This window comes from Passer montanus, unplaced genomic scaffold, assembly GCF_014805655.1.
Source record: "Passer montanus isolate IOZ18808 unplaced genomic scaffold, ASM1480565v1 scaffold47, whole genome shotgun sequence".
Classification (NCBI taxonomy): Eukaryota; Metazoa; Chordata; class Aves; order Passeriformes; family Passeridae; genus Passer; species Passer montanus.
In genome coordinates this window covers 2,391,333-2,403,589 of record NW_024369596.1, presented here as the reverse complement: position 1 = coordinate 2,403,589, position 12,257 = coordinate 2,391,333, and the positions used below count along the sequence as shown (strand labels likewise).

Below are 12,257 nucleotides of genomic sequence, written 5' to 3'. Positions count from 1 at the left end.
TTTACAAAGCAAAGCTGCAGCATGGAGAGAATCAAGAAATCATTACCACAGTGTTGCTTAACCTGTACAGTGTATTTTTAGCTCTTAGTCCTTCACAGCTAACTCTGCTCAAGTTTTACTCCTGTAGATACAAACACCAAGGGCAACCAAACTATTTGAGCCTAAATTCCAAGTATGCAACTAAATGAGCATTTCACCTTGCTGGCTTCCACACCTCCCAGCAGGGTTTCTGTCCCAGCATTCCCTCAGATTTTAGAAGCATCCATGGAAAGTTTCTCCACCATACATTGCAGTTTTCCAAAAAAAGAAAACGTGATGTCAGCTGAGCTATAAAGAGATTAGCAGCGCTGTATAGTGGAGTTGAAGCTATCTCAGTTGTTTAAATGGCCTTAAGAAAAAGAAAGAGACTTCTGGGATATGCAAACCTATTATTTCTGCCATAAATGCAGCTCTGGCCCATAAAACACAAGAGGAAAGATGCACATAGCACACATTGCATGAGGAGGGAAAAAATGTACACAGGCATTTGTGGCATTCTTTGCTCCTTCCCGTTTCATCTCCCCTCCATCTAAACTACAGCACAAATCCAGAAATACCGACTGGCAAGGGCTGGAGCAGAACACAGGATTAGGATTGCTCAGCAACATCAAGCCCTGCTTCTTCCACTGTAAAATGGAAGATAAAAATCCAGGAGTGAAGCTCCTTGTAAAATGGCTCAAGATCCTGAGAACAGCCTGTGAGTCAAACCCAGAGCTATTAATAGGCCTCTGGATGTGTTTGTATTAGTATTTGCCTCTTGGGTCTCGTAAAATAAATAAAAAATACAAGCAAAAGAGAAAAAAAAAACCAAAAAAACCACCAAACATATATTTACTCAGGAAAGCTCCCAGCTCCTAAAAGGTGAGTGCAGCAAAATCCCCCAGATATGTGGAAGGGGTATGGAGATAACAAGGCAGCAGAAACAGCAATGCCAGATTGGAGCTGCTCCCCCACTGGGTTCAGTGACACCTTCAGCTCTTGGTGCCTCCCCCTCATCATGCAGGATGATGACAACTGCCAGCCCTCACTGGCTGTATTTATATTTATATTTTGAAAAAACAACGAAATCCCGCAGCATCTCACAGCCTTTCTACATCACAATCTCATATATTAGTACAAAAAACTGCATTTTCTCTCAATGCTGATGGCTGTCACTGTATCAACACAGCCTCAAAAATGTCCACATCACCATTGTGACTGATACAATTTGTTTAAATTTTAGAACACTTTACAAGAAAATAAAAGAATAAAAACAAATAAGTCAGTGAGAAATGTATTCAGAAAAATAAACCCCACCCAAAACACTCAGAGATGGTTGCTTGAGCACCAGCAGTTAATTTAACATCAACATGCATAAAATATCAACTTATCAAAAATCACATTCCCTGTGGCTGGAGAGGAAGGTCTGGTATGGAATTACTGGGAAATGGAAAGAAGGGAGTGCTGCCAGCATCTACATCTAAAGCATCTTTCCAGGCTGTCAAAACCTTTGTTCTTCAGCTCAGACACCAAGACACAGATTTTCACAGCAAACACGTTAAACTGGCCATTTTCACAACACAAATACAAAGGAGTAACTCAGGTTCACATAGTAGCTATTAAAAGATTAAAGGGAAAAAAAAAAAAAAGGAGACAAACCTTCCCTCCCACCCTTTCTTCCAGCAGATATTAAAGGAAAAATCCTTTCTCTCTGCTCTGCATCCAAGGCAGGTATTCCTGGCTCAGGGAATAGGAACAAAGGCTCTGTGTTACCTGTTCCACACGGCAGAGTCAGCTGAGCAGGGACATCCCAAAGACCCATGGCAGGGGAGAGCTCGGATCCCAAATCCTGCTGTCTCTGCAGGGAGAGCTCTGATCCCAAATCCTTCACTCTGCAGGGAGAGATCTGATCCCAAATCCTTCACTTTCTGCAGGGAGAGCTCTGATCCCAAATCCTTCACTTTCTGCAGGGAGAGCTCTGATCCCAAATCCTGCCCTGTATGCAGGGAGAGCTCTGATCCCAAATCCTTCACTCTGCAGGGAGAGATCTGATCCCAAATCCTTCACTTTCTGCAGGGAGAGCTCTGATCCCAAATCCTCCTCTCTCTGCAGGGAGAGCTCTGATCCCAAATCCTTCACTCTGCAGGGAGAGCTCTGATCCCAAATCCTTCACTCTGCAGGGACAGCTCTGATCCCAAATCCTTCACTCTGCAGGGACAGCTCTGATCCCAAGCCTGCCCTCTCTGAGCTCAGCTCCCCAGTGTCGGGAAGGCTCCCGGTGCTGGCAGGCTCCTCCTCGGGAATCCTCGGGAAGCATCCGCGGGTTGCTCGCCGACCACCGGGGGAGGGAAGGAACTCCCCCTCCCCTCGGCCACCTCCTCCCGGCAGCATCAGCCGGGCTGCTCAGGGGCACGGGGAGAGCTGGGAATGCGAAATTCAGCATTTCAGCTGTCCTGGGGGCTGGGAAAGAGATAGCTGGATTTCTGGATTTATGGATGTGGGGTGGGTGGATAGGTTTGTTTTGGGTGTGTATATATGCGTGCATATAAATCTATGCATATATATATTTATATATAAATACATATAATTATATATTTTATATGTATATACTTTATCTATATATATCTATTTTATATATTTTATAAATTTATTTTTATATTTTTATTTTATATATCTATTTTCATACATTTATTTATATTTATCTATATTTATATTAAATATATAGAAATGTATATTATATATTTAATATATATTCTGTTTATTGTATATATAATTATATTCTTCTATATTTACATTCCATATATAGATATATATTTTATATATTTTATATATATTTGATTTAATAATTCTATTTTATATTTAAATGAATTATATAAATATATATTATATTAAAATATATCAACATCTATTATATGTAAAATATATATTGTATATAATATATGTGCATATAATTTTATATAAACATTAAAGTATGGCTATAAATAATGAATATAAATAATCTTTATAATATTAATAATGTATAATAGTTTATATATAGAAGCATATATCATTTTATATAAAGATAGTATATATCACTATATATAATGATATAAAAATATATCTAGTATATCTTATATATTATATATATATTATATATACATATATATATATTATATATACAAAATGTCTATTTTAATATATAAATATATATATAAATATAGATTTGTGTGCTTTCCCACCAGGAAATCCCAGCACCGATCCAAGGAGCTGCATCACGAGGCACAGGAACAAAGGCTTGGCAGAGGGCACGGAGATCCTCCCCTCAGCCTTTCCCAGGTCACGCTGTGCCACGCTGGGCACTGTCGGCTTTCCGGGCGGTGGCACCTGGAAAAGCAGAGCCTGGAAACCACAACCTCTGCATGGCTCCAGGAGTGGGGAGGCAGCACTGCCCCGTCACCATCATATTTTCTGGAAAAATCCCTTTGCCATGCTTTCTCTCCTGGGAAGCTGAGAAGCCGCAGAGAAAAAGGAAAACAATATTATCTCATTGCTTCTCCTGTGCTTTGCTGCCTTGAATTGTAGTTTAAACATTGTTTACCAACAGGTGCTTGTTTCATTAGTGTCATGGGAATTGTTTTTACTTATCAGCCAATCACAACCAGGCTCTAGAAAGAGTCACAAGTTTTTCCTTAATACCTTTTCGCCTTCCGTCTGTATCCTTTCTGTATTCTTTAGTATAGTATAATATTCTTTAATATATTATAGATAACAAAATAATAAATTAGCCTTCTGAGGACATGGAGTCAGATTCATCATTCCTTCATCTGGGAACACTGTAAACACAAGACTACCCTCTCTGCAATGAGCAGAGGCTCTACAAAAGAGCCACAAGTTTTTAATATCTTTTGGCCTTCTGTCTGTATCCTTCCAGTATTCTTTAGTAACAGATCATAAAATAATCAATCAGCCTTCTGAGGACATGGAGTCACATTCATCATTCCTTCATCTGGGAACCCTGGAAATACAAAACTGCCCGTCCCTGCCATCAACAGATGCTCCAGAAAGAGTCACAAGTTTTTCTTTACTATATTTTAACCTTCTCTAAGTATTCTTTCATTATTCTTTAGCACAGTTTAGTATAAAATTCTTTAATATATTATAGATCATAAAATAATCAATTAGCCTTCTGAGGACACGGAGTCAGAGCATCATTCCCTCATCTGGGCACTCCACAAATACAAGGCTGCCTGTCCCTGCCATGAACAGAGGCTCTAGAAAGAGTCACAAGTTTTTAGTATCTTTTGGCCTTCTGTCTGTATCCTTTATGTATTTTTTAGTAATAGATCATAAAATAATCAATTAGCCTTCTGAGGACACGGAGTCAGAGCATCATTCCCTCCTCTGGGCACCCCACAAACACAAGGCTGCCCCTCTCTATGCACAGACAAACGCAGCGTCAAACCAGGGGGCTCTGAGGATTTGGAGTGGTGGAGCCCCGGGGAAGGATTGCAGGGTGAAGGGGCTGTTTTCTTTTTCTGCCCCAATAAGCTAATGAAGTTTGGGAGCGGTGCTGGCGGGACAGAAATTTCTTCACGCTACACTGTCTGTTTGTGTTTGATTAATGTAAATCTTCCCAGGGCTCCGAGCACGCCCCGGGCTCCGGCTCTCCATTAACGAGCCAAAGTGCCACGTACAGCCAGAGCAGGGCAAAACCAAGATCTCTATTTTAGTCCTTGCCATAAACGCCAGAGAACTCCACCAAACTCATTTCTGGTGATTTGATTTGAATTACCCTCCTCCTCATTAAATTCCGGGTTCTTTTCCCATTCCCCAAATCACCAGGCCTATTAAAAAACGAAACTGCAGCAAACCACTTTAATATATTAAAAAGAATTATTTTCTTTTTGCATTTCCTCAGTTCTCATGACCAAATCTTTTAGCCTGTCCAACGGATGCTGGTACCAAACATCATCTCCAAGCCACAACTGCAGCAAGGCTGCAATTACCCAGAAGACAGGAAGCCAAAGAAATCAACTCCTACCCCTCCATCTCCCTGCTCCATGCAATCATTTCCCAGCCAAAACTTTTATTTTCCATGCTTCTCCCTTTCCCAGTGGCATGCATTATCATTTTTGAAATAGCAAAGGGCTCGGTCTCATTGGTTCCTATTTTGAAACGTTTGCCCAGCTCCTCAATTTTCTAGGAATTTCACAAATAAGGAAATGTCAGCTGTCCAGAAGAAAATGGTAACCAGAGGGAAGGAGAAAGCCAGGCCAGGATGAGCTCAGATCCTCACAGGAACATTCCTGTCCCAATCCTTGGGTAGCACAAGGGGAAAAAACGATCAATATTGGGGTTTCTGACCACTGTGCAATCACAGAGTTAATGAAGCCAGGGAAAAGGGGCTGAAAATCCCAGTTTATTATTCATGCCTGAGTGAGAATCACATGCACCAAACAGCCTCTGCTGAGGGTGTCAAAACAGAGGTATTTTTAAACTTGGGTTACAGTCGAAAATCAAGCATTTCCACATTTTTCTCCCTAATGCTCCTCATCATCAAGTGAAACACAGATGGGACAATCTGGCAGACCAATAAACCTTCATTTACTGAAGGATATTTTCGTTAAAACACTGATATTTCCCATTTCTGTCATTGTACAGAGCAAATTCACACTTCCCAGCTGCCTGCCTCAGTTTACCCTTACCACCAATTTAAGGTTGCAGGTTGCTTTGCAATCATAAAAATGCATAAAACATTATAGGGTATTATGTATTATTTGCTATATTTTAGCTATTTATGTATTTTACAGATTCATGTATTTTACATATATATTTCTGTCATATATATATATATATATATATATATAAAATATATAAATATCCTGGCAAAAAAACCCCTCAAATCCATCCATTTTAAATTTTCATGCAAAATATTTAACTTAAAGCCATTAAAGTCAGCGAGGAGGAACCAGGAATACAAAAGGAATATGCTTCAAGGCTTTTAACTCACAAGGGCCATTTTCAATTCCCTGAAACATAACAATTCTGTTGCTGGCATGAGCACTTGGGAAAATGAATGCATTTGTACCATAAAACAAGCTTTAAAGGGTCAGAAATGGATATTGCAGCTTCTCTTCGTTACAAAGGAGTCAAACAGACTTTGAAGAATCCAAATGAAATTTCAGTCCATCAGGAAAAACATTTTTTTTTTTTAAAGGACTTTAGGGCACAGTCATGTAAGATTTAACTGTTGTCTGCAATTTTTTTTTTTTTTGCTTATGGAAATAATTAACTTTAAAAAAAAATTACAGGATTAATTTTTATTTCTATTTTATCCACATTCTTTGGGAGAAAGCAACACAATACATCCCTTTCAAGTGCAAACCAAGGCAGCTGCCAGGAAACAATGTAAAAACAAGAAAGATTCAGGAATGGAAGCTTCTATCTTGCTTCCTACTCTGATTTCCCAGATTTCCTTCCCCCAGCACGCTCAGTCACAGGACATAATAAGAAAACAATTTGGAGGAGGGGAAAAAAAATGACCATAAAAAGCAAGAAAGTCTGATGCAATCAGGTTTTTAGGAGAAATTAAGATAGCCAAGAAATGGCGAGGACTGGAAATGGAATATCACTGGTTTAAATCCACAGGGATTTCTACAGTCCTGGACAACAGCAGGAAAGGAAGATAAGGAAAAAGTATGGAAAAAATACATCATTAAAAAAAGAAATCTCTCCTAAGAACATGGGAAAGATGGGGTAGGAATAAGTAATGATTTAAAGAGTTGTCTTTGCCTATTTAGAATAACAAAATGCATAAAAATTAAGTTAAATAAGTGGTTCTAAAACATCACACAAGTTCCAAGCCTCAATATCCCAGAAATTTGCAATCTCTGTGCTCCACCCCTCTTTGCAAGAATAGCAATTTTGGTTCCCAATATTCTGTATTGATTAAGGAATTCTTTCCTTCTTGCAAAGCTTCTCTCATCTTTCAACCCCATCTCTGTGCTGGTCAGGCTGGGCTTTGGTAACAACACAATTTAGAGAGTTGTCTATGTCTATTTAGAATTAAAAATAATAAAATTAATTAAAATTAAGTGCTTCTAAAGCATCACACAAGTTCCAAGCCTCAATATCCCAGAATTTCCCAATCTCTGTGCTCCATCCTTCTTGACAAGAACAGCAATTGTGGTTCCCAATATTGATTAAGGAATTCTCTCCTCCTTGCAAAGCTCCTCTCCTCGTTCAATCCCAGCTCTGTGCTGCTCAGGCTGGGCTTTGGTAAATATTTACACAGAATTTCCAGACCTTTACCCCAGCAAGGAGCAGGCCTGGGAAAAGCAGAACTTCCCAGAGCTGCACAGGGTGGGAGGCGAGCGCTCCCCGAGGAACGGAGTCCCCACCCCTGTGGAAAGGATCCAGGAGGATTCAGCATCCCATCCTGCAGGGCTGGGGGAGCCCTGCCAGGAAATCCTCAGCCTTCAGCTCAGCAAACTCTCAGGATCCTCTTTGGGATGTGGGAAGTGGCCCTGGAAGTGTCCAAGGCCATGCTGGAGCAGCCTGGGACAGTGGAAGGTGTCCCTGCCCATGGGACAAAATCACCTTTAAGGTCCCTCCAAACCCACCCAGGCTGGGATTCCATGATGTGATATTTGCAGCTTAGAGAGGCCAAACCATGCCCAGAATTTTTGGAAGTTCAATCAGGTATGAATAAAAAAAATCTGTTATTGATGAAGAATTCCATGCAGGCACCACCAGGATATGGGATAGATGGACACAGGCATTTTTAACCAGTGAATCCCTAATATTAGAACACATCACATGAAGAAATTAAAAACTTTCCAATACTTTTTATTAGCCACAAAAATTATCAGTGAGAGAATGGCTGCCCAGTTCCCCCACCAGAATGTTCAAATACTTCACAGAGCTTTACATTAGCACTGACCTTCATTTTCTTCCTTTTCTTTGGGCTCCGAGTGTTCATTTCTCCTATTTTATGTGAAGGAACAAAGTCCATCCCACACATCCTAAATAAACAGGAACTAGCACAAGACTGCTATGCGTTATCTTTTTTTTTTCTTCTTCTTTTTGAGAGAATGTGTAAATATTAAAGCACAGACAAGAAGAAATGTAAGAAATCTGGCATATTTCAGCAAGGACTCAGAGTCCACCCAATGACCAACACCTTTCAGACACATCTGAGAAACACCTGAGTCTTTTCAAGCCAAAAATCCAGCCCTGCCCTGTCAGTACACCCCACAAAAACCCATAAAGGTGTTAGAAGCACAGAACTGCACTTTAATCAAGCGTGGGGAATTTTATATATTTTTTTTTTCTCCATGAAAAAAGAGTCTGTGTGCTGTCTCAAAGCCTTTTATTGCTTTCAACCACTCACAAGCAGCAAAGGACTAAGAGATTTTCTCTCTGGGTACTCTGGATGTGTCTTATGGCAAGCAGGAGACAACCTGATGAAGAAATGAGTTAATATTTCATGTGAGTATCCCAGCTATGCTGGGTTACATAAGAGGCAGGGGAAGTTAAAGACACAGCAGCTTTCCTCTCAGAAATTCCTCTCAGGAATTTCTGCAAGTCAGAGGAGACAACTGAAGGACAGCTTCGAGCAGATAAAGAAATCATTTTCCAAACCCACTGCCTCACACAGACCAGCCCTCCATTACCTCAGCTCCTTCAATTACTGGAACTTAGCTGGGAAAACAAAAAACTGAGGCACAGAAACAGGAAATTGTTTTTGCAGTAAAGAAGGAGATCAACAATGGAAGTGGGAATGCTGCTCAGATCAGCCATTCTGCCTTACGTCACTACCAGAACTTCTTTTTTAAAAAAGAAGTGACACCTTGTGATGCACAGAAAATATCACAGATATTCAGCACGTTCAACTTATTTGCGAAGGCAATGCACAGGCCAGAATTCCTGCAAACTTCCCGTTTTCACAGCATTTTGCTATATAAGAGTTAAGCAAATGTTTTTTAGGATGGAGATGGGAATGCCTTAAGAAAAACCCTCAATTTTTCAAGTACAATCATGGGCTGAAGTTACTAAGTGAAACCTGAGGATAGCATCTGCACCATGCCAGGGAAAATTCAAATTAAAGCTGGCACAGAAGAAATAAAATATTAAATCACATCCAGAAGTACTACCCACAAAGGAAAAAGCAAAAGTGATTTAGACAGGGGAGAAACCGATCAAGTGAGTGGGTGGGAAAATCAACTTTCTTGCCGGAGATACAGCTCAGTTTATTATTGAGGATGATTCAGCACCCAAATCCTGTGCTCTGGACAAAACCCACCTCCTGGGCTGCAGGCAGCTGAGCAAAAAACCCAGATCAGCAGAAGTTAGGATCAGACTGGGAGCCCAGCTTAGAGTCAATCATTACAAGGCTGAACCACAGCTGCCTGCTTTTAATGCACGGCTGCATTAACCCTCAGCAAAGTGCTTTAAAAATCAGCCCTAAAAAAAAAGGAGAACACTGAATGATTAAAACTTTCAGCACAGAATTTTAACTCTGAGCATTCACTGCTAATAGATATTACTGGAGTGATCTAAGCCAAGAAAAGAATTACAGAAAATTATCATTTTCGACTGTGTCACCCAACAAGCAGCCGAATGGTTTCTACAGACAGTAATTAAAATAAGAAAGTTCTGGTACAAATATGGAAACTGATTAAAAGGCAGCTGTGAAGTCTGCTAAATCTGTGATAAAAAAAATAAATCTGCACAAGCAAAACATGAAAGATCCTTTATGAAAGAGAACCCTCTTTCAGTTTCATTGTCTGGGCTGACTTCTGGCATAGGAAAATGAGTTCTATGGAGCTGCATTTAAAAGGTCACCGAGTTTCCTTCCTTGATCTTTTACCATGAACAATTTTAGAAGGCATTAAACATTTCAGAACAGCCTATCTAAACAAAATTTTGCTTATCCTGCCATTGAATTAAGTTCAACCAATTCCAGTAAGTCTGACAAAAAAAAAAAAAAAGCCCCCCCCAAAGCAGCTCTAAAATATAATATTTATGCCAGCCACTAAATGCAAACTTGAGTCCATGCCAAAACAGCATAAATTAGAAAAATGTAGTTATTCTATAGCTGACAATTTGAAAAGAGAGCAGTGAGAGCTGGGAAACTCCATTTGCTAAGGCAAAATCTATTTCATTCACAGCAAAGGGACCACAGTTGTTAAATCTGTGTCACAATTCAGAGAGAGAGAAAAAGCACAGGACTGATTCCGTGGATTTAGCACTCAATACCTTGCTCTGGTTCACTCCAGGGCTGGGAATTGTCAGCAATAAATACTTCCAGGCCTATAAAACTCCATGAATAAAACCCCACTATTTGTCAAGAAGCAGGGAGGGAGGGGCAGAGTTTCATTTATTCTTTCCAAAGAATTTTGCAGGTCCTTTTTAATTCACCATAAATTTCATCCCACCCCAGTTTTACAGTACAAAACATAAACAGACTCAAGGACAGGGTCAACATCAAAATGTTGACCCCAGAACAAGTCAGGGCTGGCTTTATCATTATTCCATCCCACACCTGCAGACTTACAGACCCAAATTCAAAAACCAGGGAAGAAAAACCCAAATTAAAATGCAAGGTAGCAATACCTGTACTCACAACCTCGGTCTCTGACAAGGCATAAATCCATTTTTTAATGCATTAAAACACACTTTCATTTTCCCACTGCTTCAGTACAACAAAAACCACACAAATTTAAAAGTTGCCAGTGTTTCCAGGTACTGTTAATGAGCCAAACATGGTTTATGTCCCCCGAAATTCACTTTATTTCTGACTGTGTTCTCCAGCCTATGGATAGCCCCAGCCTTTCCCAGGACTCTCCATCTCCCCTTCCCCTAAAGCCCAGCACACACAGGGAGGGAAGGAAGGTTTCAAACCTCGCCAGGAAGTTTTATTATTTAACTCCAATTTTATTGTTTAACTCCTCCATCTGCCCCTGGTTTGAGATTCCAAAGCAGAAACGTTCACACAGCTCACTGCCCCTCCTCTGAGGAGCCTGGCAGCTGATTCACCTGAATTTTTTATTGTTTACTCATCATATATTTGTACTGGGCTGGACACGAGGTGCTTCCTGCTCCTCAGCAGGGCAGAAATCAGGGGAATTTTAACCCAGGGGCTGCTTTGCAGGTAATATTTGATCATCAAACACACAACATGACGTGCTAGAATTTGTTTTAGCAGAGCTCACTTAGCTGATTTATATTAGAAAGTTGAATTATGCTGGCTGTTAGCAGCTAGATCAGAGCCGCCCATGCCTGAAAGAAACCACAACTCTCTCCCTGCCCTCCTGGCAAACTCTAAATGCCCAAACAGCTCTTAATTTCCAATTTCCTCTGTATCACCCAGACACATTCATCACCCATCAGCTGTCCACATCTCACAGGACTAACAAAATGTTGTGTTAGCACCAGAAGCAGCAGCTGAGCTTAAGGAATTGAGATGGTCCAAGCTAAAAGAAACCTGTAAGTGTAAAAAATGTAAAAATTAATGTAAATGTAAAGATTAAATGTAAAAATTAAACCCTGGTCACCAGCAGAATGTCAGGGCTGAGTGCATTAAAGCACAGGGAAATGCAGTTTTCTCTCAGTTCAGTAAGACAGCTCCTCCCAAGGTCTTTGCAGCAGCAGGGAAACCACCAGGATGCCAGAGAAGGGTTTTAATCTAAAGCAAACATCTCCACGTGATGGAGCAGGGAGAGGGGGAGAGCCCAGGCAGCTCCTGATCCTCCAAGAGAAAATTCATTTGCTGCTGGGCATTTCTTCCTGCACATTTTCATGGAATTGGGGAACAGATCCAGGGATGCTGCCACCAACCTCAGCTCAGCTGAGAGAGAATTCCCTAAAATCTCAGATATTTGAGAGGGCTCCTCACTGCCACACAGCTCCTGCTGTATTTTACATTTATTCTAATTTACTTACTTTACCACAGCAAAGTGCTCCAAATACAACTCAGAGGAGAAAATGACAAGATTTCACATTGAAATTTACAATTTAAATAAACAAATCACCGTCCTCTTTTGAAGTGTCCAGAGTCCCTTTGTGCTCATCCCCACAACCAATTACAAACTACCTTTTTTATTTAACAAAAAGAAAAAAAGAATAACAAACCCTACCTCATTATTTGCATGTTCTTTGTTATTTTTCTCCTTCTTTGAAATGCTCTTTTGGGGAAAGCTTTTTGATCTAAAAGCCATTTAATTAAACAAAAAGTAGAGAAGAAAGGAAAACCCTAA

The 12,257-nt window shown here is 40.2% G+C and overlaps 1 protein-coding gene across 3 annotated transcripts in view; it reads right to left on the bottom strand.

Moving 5' to 3' along the window:
- Positions 1 to 12,257, bottom strand: part of ARHGEF12 (Rho guanine nucleotide exchange factor 12) — a 73,564-nt gene that overhangs the window by 50,617 nt on the left and 10,690 nt on the right. Inside the window, exon 1 of one of the 3 annotated variants that reach the window (XM_039721850.1) lies at positions 1,792 to 1,905. The exons of the other annotated variants lie outside the window; for them this stretch is intronic. The gene's annotated coding sequence lies outside the window, so the exon portion shown is untranslated. Of the gene's footprint in view, positions 1 to 1,791; positions 1,906 to 12,257 lie in introns of those variants that run through there. 3 annotated transcript variants of the gene reach the window in all.